Source organism: Triturus cristatus, chromosome 3_1 (genome assembly GCF_964204655.1).
Source record: "Triturus cristatus chromosome 3_1, aTriCri1.1, whole genome shotgun sequence".
Classification (NCBI taxonomy): Eukaryota; Metazoa; Chordata; class Amphibia; order Caudata; family Salamandridae; genus Triturus; species Triturus cristatus.
Window position 1 is genome coordinate 23,921,200 of NC_140583.1, and position 20,323 is coordinate 23,941,522.

Below are 20,323 nucleotides of genomic sequence, written 5' to 3' on the forward strand. Positions count from 1 at the left end.
GCAACGTCAGGCGATACCCACCTGGTGCCTAAACCCGCGGATGCTGGAGGACTCTGTCTTCCAAACGGAGGTTTGCGATGGCATAACAAATTATTTTGCAGAGAACACGGGGACAGCGTCGTGGAGAGAATGGGAATGAGACTCATTCAAGGCGGTCATCAGAGGGATCTGCATTTCCTCCACGTCCGGGGTCCGGAAAACGCTATTGGGAGACATAGAGAAGGCGGACACCCTGCTGCGCACGACGGAAAAAGCCCATCACACGGGGGAGAAATCCCATGATGAGGTGGTTGCGGCACGCGAGCACGTGGCAGTGCAAGTGGAAAGGCTCCGCTGCTTTGACTACAAGGCATACCTCACCAGAGCGCATGCGGAAAGGGACAAAGTTGGGTCGCTCCTGGCCTGGTTGGCGAACCCAAACGCGCGCGGCTCTCCCATACTCTCTTTGACTACTGGGGAGGAGACGTTGGTGTACTCTCAGAGAGAGATCAACGATCAGTTTCTGACATATTATACCGCCCTTTACACTAACACCATGCGGGATGCTCCTGGGGAACTTATGGAATTTCTGGCAATGGCCCGACTGCCGAGACTAGATCCCACCTACAAGGAGGCGTTGGGAGGTGACATCTCGCTAGGCGAGATTCAAATGGCGATCAAACATATGGCTCATAGAAAAACTCCGGGGACGGACGGGCTACCGGTGGAATTCTACGCGACCTACGTGGAATTGCTTGCTCCGCAATTACAATCCGTCTACAGGGAGGCCTGGAAGGAAGGACAGTTGCCCTCTTCCGCGCGGGAGGCACTGGTTATACCTCTCCTGAAAAAAGGAGGGGACCCGGGTGCCAGGACGGCCTACCGCCCACTCTCCATGCTAACGGTGGACTACAAGATTTTGAGCAAAATCTTAGCCATGCGGTTGTTGGCTCATATGACCTCCTTGATACACCCTGACCAGGCCGGGTTCATCCCTCGACGTAACACGTCGACATGTATCCGGCGCCTGTTGCGGGTTATGGAGGTGGACTGCAGGGACTACCCAGCCACCTTGACACTATCGGTAGATATGGAGAAAGCTTTTGATAGTGTGGAGTGGCCGTACCTGTTTAGGGTCTTGCAAGAGTTCGGTCTGGGGGATGGGTTCGTGCGATGGACGAGGTTGCTCTACACCAACTCGGTGGCTAGGGTGCGGACGGGGACCACGATATCAGCTCCCTACCCAGTGCTACGGGGAACGAGGCAGGGTTGCTCGCTCTCACCCTTGCTGTTTGCCTTGGCGGTCGAGCCCCTGGCGTCTCATGCACGACTGGGACGCGCATATGCCGGACTACTATTACGGGGGGGAAACCCATTATATTTCCCTTTATGCGGATGATTTATTACTCTTCCTGGCTGATGCGGATGAGGCCCTCCGGGGCGCCAAGGATCTACTGAAGGACTTTGGTAACTGGTCGGGCCTGAAAGTCAACTGGAACAAGACTTGTGTGTTCGCCATTACACAGCATGGGCCGACCCCCCCCTCCCTGGGAGCTGTGCGCTGTGAAGACAGCTGTCTGCCGTATCTGGGAGTGCATTTTTACCACACCCAGCACGACCTGTTGGAGGGGAATGTGGGGAGGGCAATCAGGGGCCTGGTGGGCAGTATTGAGTTCGGGAGCACTCTCCCGCCCTCGGTGGCTGGACGGGTGGCGTTACTGAAGATGGTGGCGCTCCCACGCCTGTTGTATTTTTTCCGTATGCTCCCTATTTGGGTGCCGGTGTCGCTTTTCCGCAAGCTCACGGCCATGATCACAGGTTTCATTTGGGGAGCTGGCAGGAGGCGGGTGGCGCTGGCCACCCTTCGACGGCCCAGAGCGGAGGGTGGGCTTGCGGTACCTGACTTCGAGTGGTATTATTTGGCCGCCCAGCTACAATGGCTCACGCAGGCGGTGGCTAGGGAGTTTAGAGGCCCGGAAGGTCCACAGGGCAGACTGATCCCGCGCCATATGCTTTCTTTTATTGTCTTCCAACAACGACTCGATTTGTCACAATTAACCCTTGAGGGAGCGAACGCTCCGGCTGTGCTGGAACCGAAGCCTACGAAAGGCCGGCATTGCTCGCCCCTACGCCCCGGATATCCCATTAGGTATGTGCACGGCCCTCCCGCATGGCGGGGATTGGTCAGGACTGGCGACCTGGGAAGACCTAGGGTTACAGATGGTGGGGGACCTGTACCTAAATGGAGTGCTTCAGCCATTCCAGGGGCTTCAGGATTCCTTTGGGATCCCAAGGGGTGACTATTTACTCCACGCAGCCTTGGTGGCAGCTCTCCAGAAGCACTGGAATGCGGGACTCTCTGAACCCCAGACGGCTGCAGGTTGTCAATATGTGGTCATGGCGGCGGGCACACTTAAGGCCATTACATGCCTATAGCAGAGACTGGCAACGGAACGTCTAGCCCCTTTGAACGCATTGAAAGGCAAATGGGAAATGGACATCGGGAAACCTATCCCGGCACTGACATGGCCCAAGCTGCAGAGACGGGCTTGGAAGAGCACACGTAATGCCCGGTTTCAACTGGTGCAGTACTTCATCTTGCATAGGGCATACTTGACGCCAGCTAAATTATTTCAGTATTTTGGGGGCCCCATACCGCAGTGCCCTCGCTGTGGGGAGGAGGGGGCTGACTTCAAACACATGTTCTGGTCCTGTGAGGCATTAAGTCGCTACTGGGAGGAGGTTATTGATTGCATGTCCCAAGTGACAGGGCGCGACTTGGGGGTGGAAATGGGAGTTTGTCTGCTGCTATGGTTTCCCCACACTCCGCGCACGAAAATCACGAGCAAGTTTTGCGATTTAGGGATGGTTGTGGCCAAAAGAGAGATCACCCTGCACTGGAAATCGAGAGCTGGTCCCAGCTTTAAGAGATGGAAAGCGACCTTCACTAAATGGGCGGGTAGTGAGGGCGCGCTCAGGCTACAGTTAGCGCTGCAGGGGACCGATGAAAAGGCGCTGGACATGGCGCGTGCATGGGAGGCGCTAGTGGTTGAGCTCCAAGGAAGGGGAACGGATGTGGTTGAGGACGATGAAACACTGGAGCAACTCGCAGAGGCGCAGTCATAGAGAGGTATTTGGTAGAACACACGAGCTGGCGCGAGTGCTTCACTTCTCCTTATTGTGCTGAGCCTGACCATGGGGAGGGGGAGTGGCCCGCAACCAATCACATGGTAACTTAAAAAGAGGAGAATTATCCTTGTACCTTGTATTATGGCACACTGACATGGGGGAGGGGGGAGGGTGTATATGCATATGAGAGTGCTGATGGTCAACGAATATCTGGATGGTAGTGGATTGGATGATATTATGCATTGGTTCCTAGAAGCTGGATATGACCATTGGCACGGTGACACTTCACGATGGTAATTGTAACTGTGTGATGCAATAAAAATTGTTTTTGCAAAAAAAAAAAAAAAAAATCAGTCAGACGGAAAAGGTATAGCTTGTGTCACCTGATGGTCATTGGGAGATCTTGCAGTTCAATGTAATTGACGTACCACAATTCAAACTTATGCTTGGTCTCCCTTGGTTGATGGAGCATAGTCCTCAGACAGACTGGGAGAAGCAGTCCATAAAGATGAACTCGAATTACTGTAAGGAGACCTGTTTTCTAGGAGAGAATCAAGTGAAGGAGTCCAATCTGGCTGCCAGCTTGTGTGAAAGCAGAGCTTCAGTGTGTGTTATCCGTACAGAAGAAATCCCAGAAATGTATCAAGATTACAAGGATGTATTTAGCGAGGTTGAGGCGGAAAAGCTTCCCCCACATCGACCTTATGACTGAAATAGAGCTGGAACCAAGGGCGAACCTTCCGTGCAGTAGAATCTATGCCTTGACGGAGAAGGAGGACACATTTTTGAAGGAGTATATCCAGACCTATTTGAAGAACGGTTTCATTAGACCATCACAGTCCCCTGTCTCTTCACCGTTGTTCTTTGTACCAAAGAAGGAAGAAGGCGATTTAAGAACATGTATAGATTACCGCGCCCTAAATAAGATAACGATTAAGAACAGATACCCTTTGCCCCTAATCTCTGTGCTCCTGGACCAGGTGAAAGGAGCTCGAATCTGTATGAAACTAGATCTTCGAGGGGCATATCACCTTGTCCGGATAAGAGAGGGGGATGAATGGAAGACCGTGTTCCGGACCAAGTTCGGTCTTTATGAATACAGGTGATGCTCTACGGACTCTGCAATGCACCAGCAGCTTTCCAGTATCTAATTAATGACGTGTTAAATCAATATATAGACAAGTGTGCCATCGTCTATATTGATGATATTTTAATTTACTCTGCTTCGGGAAGAAGAACACCAAGAGCAAGTCAAGGGAATTTTTCCTTGAGTTTGTCCTGTCCCCTGAGGGAATCACAATGGATATGCGCGAAATTAAGGCAGTGTTGGATTGGCCATCTCCAACCTCTGTAAAGGAAATACAACGATTTGTTAGTTTCGCCAATTTTTACTGAAGATTTATCCACGACTTTTCTCAAAAGGTGATTCCAATTACTCGTCTGTTATGAAAGGGTGTTACCTTTTCCTGGTCAAAGGAAGCAGAAGCCGCCTTCCAGTCCCTAAAAGAAAGTTTCACTTCGGCACCCATTCTTCTTCATGCCGATCCTTCTGAGCCTTTTTATTTGGAAACGGACGCGTCAGATCAAGCAATCGGAGGAGTTCTGTCGCAAAGGCATAAGGAGACTGGCCAACTACATCCAGTTGCTTATCACTCCAGAAAGCTCCTTCCAGCTGAAATCAACTACACCATCACCGAAAAGGAGCTGCTAGCTATTAAAGACGATTTCAAGGAGTGGAGGCATTACCTAATGGGGGCCAGACATACTGTGACTGTATTTACTGACCACAAAAACCTGCAATTCTTAAGATCAGCAAGAACTTTGACTCCACGTCAGCTTAGATGGTCTCTGTATTTTGCAGATTACAATTTCGTAATCACCTACCTACCAGGAAACAAAAATGGTAAGGCTGATGCCATGTCCCGTATGGATACGGAAGGACAAAGGACTGTAAGATCATTCCTGAATCAGAGATAGTTTGAACTATCACTCATGAGACACTGGAGAAGAAAGTCAGAGACTCCCTTTCTCTGGAACAACTTCAGCAATGGATCACCAAGTTGGTCGCACACTGCTCCACCCACTAGCGTGTTACCCCGAAGAATTGTGGTCCCTGTAGTCAGCGTCGGCGGGTACGCCTATGCTCAGTGGTGCGTGCAAGTCAGAGTAGCGTTAGCCATCCCTGGACACGTGTTTCGCGGTAGTTGCCGCTCGTCAGCAGGGAGTAGGAAGAGTGCAGGGTTGCTTGTGTAGGCTGCTAAAATCATATCAGGTCTGTACCTCTCGTAGCGAACGCAGGTGCGTAACCATGAGCCCGTCGACTCCGGGGCTCAGAGAGCCACTAAATATATATCACCAAGTTGGTCGCACACTGCTCCACCCACTAGCGTGTTACCCCGAAGAATTGTGGTCCCTGTAGTCAGCGTCGGCGGGTACGCCTATGCTCAGTGGTGCGTGCAAGTCAGAGTAGCGTTAGCCATCCCTGGACACGTGTTTCGCGGCAGTTGCCGCTCGTCAGCAGGGAGTAGGAAGAGTGCAGGGTTGCTTGTGTAGGCTGCTAAAATCATATCAGGTCTGTACCTCTCGTAGCGAACGCAGGTGCGTAACCATGAGCCCGTCGACTCCGGGGCTCAGAGAGCCACTAAATATATATCACCAAGTTGGTCGCACACTGCTCCACCCACTAGCGTGTTACCCCGAAGAATTGTGGTCCTTGTAGTCAGCGTCGGCGGGTACGCCTATGCTCAGTGGTGCGTGCAAGTCAGAGTAGCGTTAGCCATCCCTGGACACGTGTTTCGCGGTAGTTGCCGCTCGTCAGCAGGGAGTAGGAAGAGTGCAGGGTTGCTTGTGTAGGCTGCTAAAATCATATCAGGTTTGTACCTCTCGTAGCGAACGCAGGTGCGTAACCATGAGCCCGTCGACTCCGGGGCTCAGAGAGCCACTAAATATATATCACCAAGTTGGTCGCACACTGCTCCACCCACTAGCGTGTTACCCCGAAGAATTGTGGTCCCTGTAGTCAGCGTCGGCGGGTACGCCTATGCTCAGTGGTGCGTGCAAGTCAGAGTAGCGTTAGCCATCCCTGGACATGTGTTTCGCGGTAGTTGCTGCTCGTCAGCAGGGAGTAGGAAGAGTGCAGGGTTGCTTGTGTAGGCTGCTAAAATCATATCAGATCTGTACCTCTCGTAGCGAATGCAGGTGCGTAACCATGAGCCTGTCGACTCCGGGGCTCAGAGAGCCACTAAATATATATCACCAAGTTGGTCGCACACTGCTCCACCCACTAGCGTGTTACCCTGAAGAATTGTGGTCCCTGTAGTCAGCGTCGGCAGGTACGCCTATGCTCAGTGGTGCGTGCAAGTCAGAGTAGCGTTAGCCATCCCTGGACACGTGTTTCGTGGTAGTTGCCGCTCGTCAGCAGGGAGCAGGAAGAGTGCAGGGTTGCTTGTGTAGGCTGCTAAAATCATATCAGGTCTGTACCTCTCGTAGCGAACGCAGGTGCGTAACCATGAGCCCGTCGACTCCGGGGCTCAGAGAGCCACTAAATATATATCACCAAGTTGGTCGCACACTGCTCCACCCACTAGCGTGTTACCCCAAAGAATTGTGGTCCCTGTAGTCAGCGTCGGCGGGTACGCCTATGCTCAGTGGTGCGTGCAAGTCAGAGTAGCGTTAGCCATCCCTGGACACGTGTTTCGCGGTAGTTGCCGCTCGTCAGCAGGGAGTAGGAAGAGTGCAGGGTTGCTTGTGTAGGCTGCTAAAATCATATCAGGTCTGTACCTCTCGTAGCGAACGCAGGTGCGTAACCATGAGCCCGTCGACTCCGGGGCTCAGAGAGCCACTAAATATATATCACGAAGTTGGTCGCACACTGCTCCACCCACTAGCGTGTTACCCCGAAGAATTGTGGTCCCTGTAGTCAGCGTCGGCGGGTACGCCTATGCTCAGTGGTGCGTGCAAGTCAGAGTAGCGTTAGCCATCCCTGGACACGTGTTTCGCGGCAGTTGCCGCTCGTCAGCAGGGAGTAGGAAGAGTGCAGGGTTGCTTGTGTAGGCTGCTAAAATCATATCAGGTCTGTACCTCTCGTAGCGAACGCAGGTGCGTAACCATGAGCCCGTCGACTCCGGGGCTCAGAGAGCCACTAAATATATATCACCAAGTTGGTCGCACACTGCTCCACCCACTAGCGTGTTACCCCGAAGAATTGTGGTCCCTGTAGTCAGCGTCGGCGGGTACGCCTATGCTCAGTGGTGCGTGCAAGTCAGAGTAGCGTTAGCCATCCCTGGACACGTGTTTCGCGGTAGTTGCCGCTCGTCAGCAGGGAGTAGGAAGAGTGCAGGGTTGCTTGTGTAGGCTGCTAAAATCATATCAGGTCTGTACCTCTCGTAGCGAACGCAGGTGCGTAACCATGAGCCCGTCGACTCCGGGGCTCAGAGAGCCACTAAATATATATCACCAAGTTGGTCGCACACTGCTCCACCCACTAGCGTGTTACCCCGAAGAATTGTGGTCCCTGTAGTCAGCGTCGGCGGGTACGCCTATGCTCAGTGGTGCGTGCAAGTCAGAGTAGCGTTAGCCATCCCTGGACACGTGTTTCGCGGTAGTTGCCGCTCGTCAGCAGGGAGTAGGAAGAGTGCAGGGTTGCTTGTGTAGGCTGCTAAAATCATATCAGGTCTGTACCTCTCGTAGCGAACGCAGGTGCGTAACCATGAGCCCGTCGACTCCGGCGCTCAGAGAGCCACTAAATATATATCACCAAGTTGGTCGCACACTGCTCCACCCACTAGCGTGTTACCCCGAAGAATTGTGGTCCCTGTAGTCAGCGTCGGCGGGTACGCCTATGCTCAGTGGTGCGTGCAAGTCAGAGTAGCGTTAGCCATCCCTGGACACGTGTTTCGCGGTAGTTGCCGCTCGTCAGCAGGGAGTAGGAAGAGTGCAGGGTTGCTTGTGTAGGCTGCTAAAATCATATCAGGTCTGTACCTCTCGTAGCGAACGCAGGTGCGTAACCATGAGCCCGTCGACTCCGGGGCTCAGAGAGCCACTAAATATATATCACCAAGTTGGTCGCACACTGCTCCACCCACTAGCGTGTTACCCCGAAGAATTGTGGTCCCTGTAGTCAGCGTCGGCGGGTACGCCTATGCTCAGTGGTGCGTGCAAGTCAGAGTAGCGTTAGCCATCCCTGGACACGTGTTTCGCGGTAGTTGCCGCTCGTCAGCAGGGAGTAGGAAGAGTGCAGGGTTGCTTGTGTAGGCTGCTAAAATCATATCAGGTCTGTACCTCTCGTAGCGAACGCAGGTGCGTAACCATGAGCCCGTCGACACCGGGGCTCAGAGAGCCACTAAATATATATCACCAAGTTGGTCGCACACTGCTCCACCCACTAGCGTGTTACCCCGAAGAATTGTGGTCCCTGTAGTCAGCGTCGGCGGGTACGCCTATGCTCAGTGGTGCGTGCAAGTCAGAGTAGCGTTAGCCATCCCTGGACACGTGTTTCGCGGTAGTTGCCGCTCGTCAGCAGGGAGTAGGAAGAGTGCAGGGTTGCTTGTGTAGGCTGCTAAAATCATATCAGGTCTGTACCTCTCGTAGCGAACGCAGGTGCGTAACCATGAGCCCGTCGACTCCGGGGCTCAGGGAGCCACTAAATTTATATCACCAAGTTGGTCGCACACTGCTCCACCCACTAGCGTGTTACCCTGAAGAATTGTTATCCCTGTAGTCAGCGTCGGCGGGTACGCCTATGCTCAGTGGTGCGTGCAAGTCAGAGTAGCGTTAGCCATCCCTGGACACGTGTTTCGCGGTAGTTGCCGCTCGTCAGCAGGGAGTAGGAAGAGTGCAGGGTTGCTTGTGTAGGCTGCTAAAATCATATCAGGTCTGTACCTCTCGTAGCGAACGCAGGTGCGTAACCATGAGCCCGTCGACTCCGGGGCTCAGAGAGCCACTAAATATATATCACCAAGTTGGTCGCACACTGCGCCACCCACTAGCTTGTTACCCCGAAGAATTGTGGTCCCTGTAGTCAGCGTCGGCGGGTACGCCTATGCTCAGTGGTGCGTGCAAGTCAGAGTAGCGTTAGCCATCCCTGGACACGTGTTTCGCGGTAGTTGCCGCTCGTCAGCAGGGAGTAGGAAGAGTGCAGGGTTGCTTGTGTAGGCTGCTAAAAGCATATCAGGTCTGTACCTCTCGTAGCGAACGCAGGTGCGTAACCATGAGCCCGTCGACTCCGGGGCTCAGAGAGCCACTAAATATATATCACGCCACGCATACTTGCATTCACACTCGAGCATAGGTGTATCCGCCGACGCTGACCTTCAGGGACCATTTTCATTGGGGGAACACGCCTGGTAGGTGTAGCAGTGTGCGACCAATCTGGTTTAACTTTATATTCAGGCTCCCTTGAGCCGGTGGAGTCGACGGACTCATGGTTACGCACCTGCGCGCTACGAGAGGTACTAGACCTGATAACGATTTTAGCAGCTTACACAGCAACCCCACACATTTTCCTACTCCCTGCTGACGAGAGGCAACTACCTCGAAACACGTGTCCAGGGATGGCACACGCCACGCATACTTGCATTCACACTCGAGCATAGGTGTATCCGCCGACGCTGACCTTCAGGGACCATTTTCATTGGGGGAACACGCCTGGTAGGTGTAGCAGTGTGCGACCAATCTGGTTTAACTTTATATTCAGGCTCCCTTGAGCCGGTGGAGTCGACGGACTCATGGTTACGCACCTGCGCGCTACGAGAGGTACTAGACCTGATAACGATTTTAGCAGCTTACACAGCAACCCCACACATTTTCCTACTCCCTGCTGACGAGAGGCAACTACCTCGAAACACGTGTCCAGGGATGGCACACGCCACGCATACTTGCATTCACACTCGAGCATAGGTGTATCCGCCGACGCTGACCTTCAGGGACCATTTTCATTGGGGGAACACGCCTGGTAGGTGTAGCAGTGTGCGACCAATCTGGTTTAACTTCAGCAATGGGTTTTGTCTGATCCATCTGGAGAAATCCGTAAAGACCTACCTTATCATGGAAGGGCCCTGTTCATACCTACCTTGGAATTGCAAGAACAAATTCAGCATGACTGTGATGATCATCCTATGGCAGGTCACAAAGGAATGAACAAGACAGAAGAGTTAATAAAGAGACAATTTTGGGGGGCTAATATGTCGAAGCATATCAAGCAACATGTTTTGGGTTGTGGAATTTGTGCCCAGGGAAAACCCATACGGCAGTCACCACAGGGGTTATTGCTACCAATGCCTACGCCCCCTTATCCCTGGCACACAGTGACCATGGATCTAATTGTAGACCTGCCCTCCAGCTGGGACTACAGTACAATCCTGTTTTTTGTTGACACCTTTACAAAAATGGCTCACTTTGTTCCTCTGCAAGACATCCCCAGTGCTAAGGACTTAGCTACCCAGTTCAGTTTGCATGTAGTGAGATTACATGGAATCTCCAAGGTCCTCATTTCTGATCGTGGTACTCAATTCCTGTCCCATTTTTGGAAGGCTTTTACAAAAGGATTAAATATTGAAACCAGATTCTCCACCAACTATCACCCAGAGACAGATGGGCAGGCTGAGAGGGCAAATCAGGAGCTTGAGCAGTATTTAAGGCTGTTTTTGTTGCTCTGAGTTAATTTACTAGAATAAAAGAGAAATACTTACCAATATTGATTTTCCTGTTGATCCAGAACTCTTTTGAGATTCCACCTGCATACAAGAAAAGAAAGGTATAGATCACCTTAAATACAAATAGAATAGCATAATTGACAATAGGTTGCATACTTGTACTTTTTATGCATTCTTACAGGATTATCAAGCATAGCAACATCGTTAAGAAGCACAGCATTTAAAATCCTTAAAACAAAAGAAGAGAGGCTATAGCCCAGTCTCAAGGGGGTACGTTACAATTGGGGTTGGAAAATATACAGTAATAGTATATCCCTAGTAAAGAACTCAGTAATGTTTGTCATTTGTTTTACAGTGTCTAATAACTAAACAGCGCAAAAAGCAACCTAGAGCAGCAGCTGATAGACGACACCAGTATAGAAGACGAGGCAGTCTCTTCTCAGTCCCTTACCCCTTTCCCCCCGAGGGTTCCTTCATACTCCTAGAAAGATCCTTCGGGAGCGTGTGGAAAACCCAGAGAGGCATTGGGAACTTGCGACGTTCTGCTCCTATGAAGTACCTGGGAAACTTCAAGTAAGACTCTTGACAGCCAGGGACCCTGGTCCTCCAACCCCCCGCCGCTACGACTCCAGCACTCTCCACGCACTCAACCTGGGACGCAACAACTGCCAGCTCGCAATGCCGACAGTGGCGGCCGCTCCATTAGGGTGTTGAAGTGCGTTCCCACTGCTTTCTTGCAGTGGGAGAAGCAGAAAATAAAATGGTATTTTAAATACCATTTTATTTTCACCTTCTCGCGCTGCGAGAAAGCAGAAGGCAGGGGTATGCCTGGTTGGGGGCGGGTGGGAGGGTATGCCTAGTTGGGGGCGGGTGGGTGTGTATGTCTGGTTGGGGCGGGCGGGTGAGTCGGGTAGGAGTGGCTTGCACCACTCTGAGTGCCCTGACTGCTTGGGAGCCTACATAGAGAAAATGGCATCCCTACTGGTGCCCGGCTGGGCGCCGTCCGGGACTCCTCACCAATCACAATGCTGCGATTGCAGCATTGTGTTTGGCTTACAGGAGGGGAGGGAGCATGCCTGTTCCTGTTCAGGAGCAGAGCAGCAGAGGTGTCGCGGGACCCGGCCCAGGAGCAGAGGCAGCGCGGACCCGGTCAGGTAAGTTTTCAATTTTTTTTATTTTAACGTCCGCCCCCACCCACCCCTGCGGTAACCCCCGCGCGACCCCTCCTCCCCCCTTCCACGAGTATTGCGAGCCGCGACTGTTCGTATTTTTTGAACCATTAGGTGTATTTTATCCTGTGGACGGGAATTAGGCCATAAATCTATCTGAATATATGTGGTTCTTAATTTGGTGGATTTTATTACTCTCCACGGTAATGTATTTGAATTTCCAGTTATATTCCCCCAGTGCATGGGTTTTAGTTTACAAGTTAATCTGGGTAGAAGGGAAGCCCTTCGACACTTATTTCCCTCTTTTTTTCTGGATACATGTAATCGTATGATAATTAACTTTATGTCAATAGCGTGGTCCTCATGCTGTGCTGCCAATTTTGTGATTTGTCTGTTCTAGTCAATTATGTATGCCGTTCATTGGCATTTATAAGATTGATTCCAACGCTGGGGTGGCACCTCTTAGCTGCTTGGTACTTCATTATCAGGGGATAATGCTTAAGCCTGGTTTGTGGGATGCGGACCTCTAGAAATCATTGAGATTGACATAGGAGTTAAACAGTGGATATATCTAGAGAGTTCGGTAAGACCCTTGTTGCACTTATAGAAGTAACTGCATGTGCATCTCTTTACCATAGTGAAAGGCGCGTAACATTTGTGTATGCCACTCGCCTGTGATTATATTTGTGGGTATTGAGCAGTTGGTTCACAGGATATGATTTGAAGATAAGATATTGCGCCTAAATCTTGAGGGTAAGGCGGGCACCAAGGCTTATGGCTGAGTATCACTATATTTCATTTCATGGTGGTACTTGCACTCCACACGGGGAGGGACAAATAGGCTGTTACTGTGTTTCTCCATACAGACCTACAGCTCAAATGACTCAGGTGGAAACCTGACATCATACAAATACAACAGATGAGGGCATTATTCATATTATTACTATTAGGGATGTCCTTACTCCAGCGCAACAGTCGGGATGGCACCAGGGCACTCCGTATCACAGACGGTGAACGCGGCCTTCGGGGGAGAAAAGCGGGTGATAACTTCGGAATCAGGCTAAGGTACCGGTGATTTTTTTGGGCTTTTGGTGAGTGTTATGTAGTTGTTTATGATCCCACATGCTTTGCTTAAGTGTAGTGTCTGGGCAAACAGCAGGTCGGCATGACTTATTGTTGAGGAAGGCGTTAACTGTGCTTAACACCCCACACCACCCTTTCTCGTGTGGTGTTCTCTAACTTTCAGGGGGATAATGAGTTCCCAGAACTGTAAAATGTACGGTGAAGTTGTGTTGATCGTGTTGCGCTGGGGCACCGCTTACTTGATTGCCCTTCTCAGCCAGGAAGCGAGGGCTGAAAGGGGACGCTGAGGGGGTCCCCGGAAATTCCTGCGTTTGGCGTGCAAAAGGCGAGGTATGTGTGCTCCCTTCAGGAGGCAGACTTGAGGGGCTTGGATGATACTAAAGTGGGGGTAGTGTTGGTACATACGTACATAGCAGAATCTGGTGAGTATGAGGTGCAGGGCAGAAGGGCAGAGAGATGACGAGAGGAGAGAGGTAGAAAAGTTAGCCGGGACGCAGAGGGGCAGCTGGTAGAGTAAAGATCAATCAAAAACAAAAGTGGGGCGACCCGGTGTCTCTCAGAACCTGGGTATAACGTTTATAAACAAGAAATGGATCTGTCGGGTTTATGATATGTCATTGTGCATACAAAGTCACAAGAAACCACAAATTCTTTTGTGGAACACACACGGAAAACAAACCTGACCAACAATTAACGGTATCTGGAAGAATCAGAGTAGCAATGTTTGTGTATAACTTTGTATTTATCAGAATTAATTCATTCAGATGTATCAAATTTACACAAAATATACAAAGAAGGCTGTTTACAGATATATACATTTGGTGCTAATGTGACAGGGTGCTTAGTGATCAACTTAGTGCAATATGTACAAGGTGGTAACAGGAATTATGTACATGGGGAATGAAAAGAACAAATGTTAAATGTTAGGCCAGATAAAACAACCAAAAAAACAACTGGCTGAAAAATGCTTCTTTTGATATGTATGGTTTTGGTAAATCTGTGCCTAATGATATCGTCGACGTTTGAACCCACGATGTGCTCCTTTCGGTAGTCACTACGGGTCTTCATCAGGACAAGAGGGGAGGGGGAGGGTATTCAGTGACAGCCTAGGAAGGGAGCACATCGTTGGTTGAAACGTCAACGATATCATTAGGCACAGATTTACCAAAACCATACATATCAAAAGAAGCATTTTTCAGCCAGTTGGTTTTTTGGTTGTTTTCTCTGGCCTAACATTTAACATTTGTTCTTTTCATTCCCCATGTACATAATTCCTGTTACCACCTTGCACATATTGCACTACGTTGATCACTAAGCACCCAGTTTGTTAAAACATTAAAGTATTGCAGAAGTGTCACAATTGCAGCAGGGATATTATAGATACGGACCGCTGTTGATTTTCGTAGGTTTTTGAAAACACACTTAGCGATCTCCAGGGAGCCGAGGAGCGATTGTGTTTCTGTGTAGCTGCCGGAGCGTGCTGAACTCTCTCTTTAGGGCTGGCGGGCACAACCCAGGACTGGAGGGGCCTAGTCATAGCACTGTCACAGCACAAGAGTGCACTGAACACTGTAAAGAATGTTATTTGTCATGTTTCTAGTAGTACAACTTCACTCTAAACACTAACACTTTTTGAAGTGCAGAGTGACTCTGCACTTTAAAGAGTGTTAGTGTTTATAGAGCGAAAACGCAGACTGGTGCAGAAAATGTTTCTGACTCTGAAGCTACAGGCCCTGCCACGCGTGAGCACCTCTGAGAAGCATTCACACTGAGTGCCAGCATTGGGCCTAGCTTCAAAAACATATCAATAGAAATGTTTCTGATGCTAAGCTCTGCTGACACACAGCGTGTATATTGCTCAGAGGTGCGTGGCACTGGCAGGGCCTCGCTTCAGAAACATTTCTAGCTACATGGTGTTATATGACTTCCCTTTATTAATGTAATAACTGAACTTTCACAATTGCTTTATTAACCTTCTTGCTTCTCAAATTTGCTTGAAAATGAACAATTTACCCACTCTTTTTTCAAAGTTTTCTTGGGGGTAGAACCCCCCCGAACCAGCCTTAAGATGTTTGATGCTCTCCGCGGTGCACTCTGACAGAAAGTTTACGCCTCACCACTTTCAGATGTCACCAGCCACCACTGAACGCCGAACAACTCCCAAGAACCATTCTCCTGCTGACACTGCCGCAGCACCTTCACCTACCTCTGGACCGTGACAGCTACTTGCTCCCCACCAGACGACAACGCACCAAAGCCCCTGAGCTGCATCCTCAACGTACGCTTCCTGCACAGACGCGCAGTAGTAATCTGGGACCTCCTCAACACCCTCTCGCCCGTCGCCTTCCTCACAGAGACCTGGACCAACACCAGCTCCGCACACCCAGCATCGCAACCGTCATCCAGACGGGTACAAGATCCAGAGGAAAGACCGCCCCAACCACTCTCCACATAAAATCCCTCCGACTGACTACCTCCATCTCGAATGACTCCTCGCCCCCTATGGAACACATCCACTTCCAGATCCAGGTCAGCCCCAGGACAACTCTATGCGGAACCCTCACCTACAGACCTTCTGGACCCCGCACCCAGTTCATTCACCAACACCATCACAGACTACATCACGCCCCACTCCCTGGCCTCCTCGGACTAGGTACTGCTCAGAGACCTGAATTTTTACCTTGAAAACCTCAGCGACCCCAAATCCACCACCCTCCTAGACAACCTCGCCAACATCAGATTTAAGCAACTCGTCACCACCCCCAAACACAAGGCGAGACACACCCTTGACCCCATCTTTGCCAGAGGAATCAACATTCACTTCAATCACACCACCCAACCCCTCTGGACAGACCACCACTGTGTTCCCCTCTCCTTCTCGAAACCCACCGCACACAAGCCAGTGCCACTTCGCCCGTGCAAAAACTGGAGCAAGATCAACGAAGAGCACCTTGCCTCCACCCTTAGACACACTCCTCCCCCATCACGACCAGCGCCAACTCTGTAGCCAACAAACTCTACAAATTGATCGCTGATTGCGCCAACAAGCTCTCACCCCTCCAGAATTCCGACAGCTGCTAGAATGCACCTGTTTGAAAATTTAACTGTCCATCATGTCTTACTGATGTAAGCAGTTCTGTTTCCCCTCCCACTTTGTTGACTAAGTGATTTCCCATTTGCCCATGTTTGTCTGTAGTTATTCTTGTGTAGGCCTGTATCTTCTATTTGTAACTACATGCTTACCAGTGCAGAAAACTCAGTATATAAGGCCCATGGTCTGTGTATTCAAGTCACTACCTCCTGGAACACTTGAGGGTATTGTATGGACGTGATTTCACTCATGAGTGAATAAATCAGCTTCAGTGCCAATCTCTTCTTGTTGGTTTAAGGACCCGTGGACAGATAAGGTTGAACCCCAGCACTGGTGGGACCCTAAAATGTCTCATTTCCACAGTTTGCCCCCGACTCGTTGGTCTCATCGGAGACGCGGCTGCCCAAAGGAGTGGTCTTGATGGAGGAATGGAATATTGGTGAGCAGGTACCCTGCATGAAGAGACCCTTGGCTTTGCAGACCGAAGTGACTTTTCCGGTTTTCCTGATATGACCCTCTGGGTGGTGGCCGGTCCCGACTGAGATTTCCTTTGGCGCACGTTTTTGCAGTGACCATTAGGTCAACCAAGAGATTGGCAGTTGGAGGCTGGAGACTTTAGTTTGGTTAGGTCGCTGAGGGGCACTCTTGATTTTGGATTTGCTTGGCCAAGATTCTGGTTTTGTTTGGTTTTTATTTAATGCAATAAATAAAGGCAGGTAATGTGGGAAGTTTTCTCCTTATGATATTTGTTTGAACGGGTATACTTGGAAGAACATGCCTGCATTTAGTAAAATTCGTAAGTGGTGATACGGAGCACTCTTGAGTGTTCCACCAGGCCAATTGGTAACTCAGTCTCTTCTTGCAAAGCCTTGGGGGTTTTACCCTATCTTGTTTTGGGTGGGTCTGTGGACCCCTGTAGTAGGCATGCCTCCTGGAATAAGTATGATTTGGTAAAGACACAGAGTGTTTGCGAACACTCTGCCAGACTGACTGGTAATTCGGCGTATTTTGGAAAATGTCTGGGGCTAAAGACATGGAACAGTCTTTGGGCTGTTTACTTGTCTTAGTGCAGTCTCTGGACTGCTTTTGAGAGCTCTTTTGTTTGCAAATATGATTTACAATTGGTTTGGTTTGAGTACAGTCTGTGGGCTGCCTTTTGTTTTTGTCCTGGTGTTCATTTGTGGATTGATTGTGTGTTTGAGTGTCTATGAGGTTTGTGGACTGACACCGGTGGTGATGCTTGTGAAGTACTTGTTTGAGTGAGTAGCAACTGTGCTTTTTTTTCCAATTCCAAAAATTCTTTATTTCGGTCATATAGACCATAAAAGATGCAATAAAAAGAATACAGACAATAAAACATTAATAAAATACATTAGAATAAAAACAACTGTCCCAGCAAGGAATAAGTTAAAATCGCGTTTAGAAGGTTCTTTAAAAAGTTCAAGGGGCTTCAGACAATTTTTTCCTTCTGATCAACCATATAGCCATAAGAAATTTGGAAACAGCAAACACAATGTGGTCCAGGGTGCAAGTTTTCAAGATCCTATATGCTTGTGCATTCTCTCTGAACCCCAGGTTCTTACAGAGTGGCGCTATCCAATATTTCCTAGGCCTTTGGTATGCAGGACACACAAACAAGATATGGGGGTCATCTTCCACGTAGTTGTTACAACAGGGGCATATTTTGTCGCCCCCATTAGTCCACTTCGAGGTATATGAATTAATAGGTAGTGTGCTATACCTCCATTGAACATACAATTTCCTTGCCAGGATAGGAAAGATAAAATCCATAAAAGGTTCAAAAGCATATGAATTTTTGGATTCTAAAAATTTCAGGGTTAGGGTACCACTATTTTGAGCAGCCGTCAAGTGTGCGAGGGACCTGTCCTTATAAATTAGAGCCAAAGCCTTGCGCGAGATTGCGCGGCAACCTCGTGCAGGGTCCTCCCACAGATGACGAAGATTAAGGGCAGACAGTTCGTTTTCCACAAAGGTGAGCCAGGGTATTTTGCCACTTGAATTTAAGCTCATGACATGGGTAAGGTCCTCCCTATAGTGATAAAGTTCGTCCGTAGACCAGAGCCTGTGCCAGAATTTCACTGGCTTTGACACAAGCTCCTCTGCAATAGGGGGGAGGCCCATGTCCATTCTCAGAGGCTGGAGTGGCGTGGCACTTGGAAGGGCTAAAAGGCGCCTCAAAAAACTGTTTTCCACTATTGATAAGCCCTTCACCGTTTTATGTCCCCATAGCTCACTGCCATACATGGCCGCAGCCTTGGCCTGGGTCTTATAGGTTTCAAGGGCCGGGCTTATGGGCTTGAAAGAAGAAGTATTGGCCACTTTCAGGATTGCACCCGAGAGTTGGGATAATTTGGCCTTGGAACGTACTATCTGCCGATCCCATGCCAGGTTTTCCTGCAGTGTGACCCCCAGATATATGAAGGTAGACACCCTCTCAAGGCTCTCGGTCCCCAGGGTAGGATTGGGCCTAGTTTTAGTTGGTGGGTTAAAGATCATAAACTTGGTCTTTTCTGTATTCACCTCCAATCCATGCTCACTGCAGAATAGACCAAACCCATCCAGGATCCTCTGAATCCCCATTGGAGATTTTGAGAGGAGGAGGGTGTCATCGGCAAACATGATTGCCGGAACCCTCCTACCTGCCAAATAGGGGGCGTCATTATCCTTAACATTTTCCAGGTGTGATATGACATTGTTAATGAATAGACAAAACAGGGTCGGTGCCAGGACACAACCCTGCCTCACACCTCGGCGCACAGGGAACCTGGATGAAAGTCTGCCATCCCTCCCACACCTGACTTGCGCATAGTTGTTCTCGTGCAGGCGGGCCAGGATGTTAAGTAGCTGGGAGGGAATTCCTAGCTTTTCCAATACCTCCCAGAGTTTCCTGCGCGGGACTAGGTCAAAGGCTGACCTCAGATCCACAAAGACCATGTACAGTCTCCCGCCCTCAATCCTCACCGTCTTCCAGTAGAGGAGAACTAGGCGGAAGATCTGGTCCATGGTCGATGTGTTTCTCCTGAAGCCAGCCTGAAGGGGACTCAAGATGTCATTTTCCTCCACCCAGTCTAATAGATGATTCAAGATAAGGCGCGCAAAAAGCTTTTGGGGAACATCTATCAGGCTGATAGGCCTATAGTTTGCAGGGCTCAAAGGGGACCCTTTCTTGTAGATCGGAACTATCTCAGCCCCTAACCAGGAGGAAGGGATCGCCATACCTCCCAAAATGGCATTAAAAAGGACAAGAAAGTACGGGGCCCAAATATCCGGGTGATATCTAAACAAATCACCTGGTAGCTTGTCCAGCCCCGGTGCCTTCCCCAGAGCTAAGCCCTCCAGTGCCAGCTTCACCTCCCCCAGAGAAAATTCCAGGGCAATCTCTTGCAGGCAGGGGGACTCTAACACCATCCCCTCCGGCCAGAGAGTGGAATCTTGGTATAATAACCCAAAATGAGCCTCCCAAACAGAGGGGGCAATGTTGGGTCCTACTGCAGACAGCAGATCCCCTGTTCCATTGTTTACCAGAGCCCAAAATTTTCTATAATCTTTGGATTTCAGGGCTCCGGTCAGGTCATGCCAGTGGTTCCAATCCCACTCAGCCCTTGCATTGGCCAGTGCAACCTTATACCCCCTCCTAAGGGCAGCTATCTTCACCTTATCACTACCCTCTTTGATTGCAGAAAGAAGCTCAGACTTAGTTTTCCTGCAAGTGGAAGTATACCAAGTCGGAGCACGAGTCTTTTTCCTTCTAGTAGGCACGGCCGGATTGAAAACATCTGCAAGGTCCTTTACTAAGGCCAGATGAATACCAGAGAGTCTCTCATTGTAATCTGAGGGTCTAGATTGGCTGATAAGGGCATCCACCTCCTGGAACCTGGGGAGTGCTATGTCATAGAGGTTTTTTAATGCTTCTTCTTTCTCAAGTAGTTTCCCCCATTTCACTCGGCGCCTGCTTGTAGTGAGTAATATATCTCCCTGGTCGGCTAGGAAACCGGTAGTTGGCGTCCCTAAGACAGGGGCTGGGTGCTGGATCATCAGGGAAAGGGCATTGTGGTCACTATCTAACCTCGAGATCACTCTAAAATCAATAACTTTGGGCCAGAGGGAAATATCTATAAAAATGTAGTCCAGCCTTGACTCATGGTCCTTTTTATTAAAAGTACAGACCGAAGGGGTGTCAGAAGGAGTGCGCCCATTGC

General features: G+C 49.9%; 1 pseudogene; it reads left to right on the forward strand.

The window, feature by feature from the left end:
• Positions 1 to 535: 535 nt before the first annotated feature.
• Positions 536 to 20,323, forward strand: part of LOC146859629 (uncharacterized) — a 37,537-nt pseudogene continuing 17,749 nt past the window's right edge.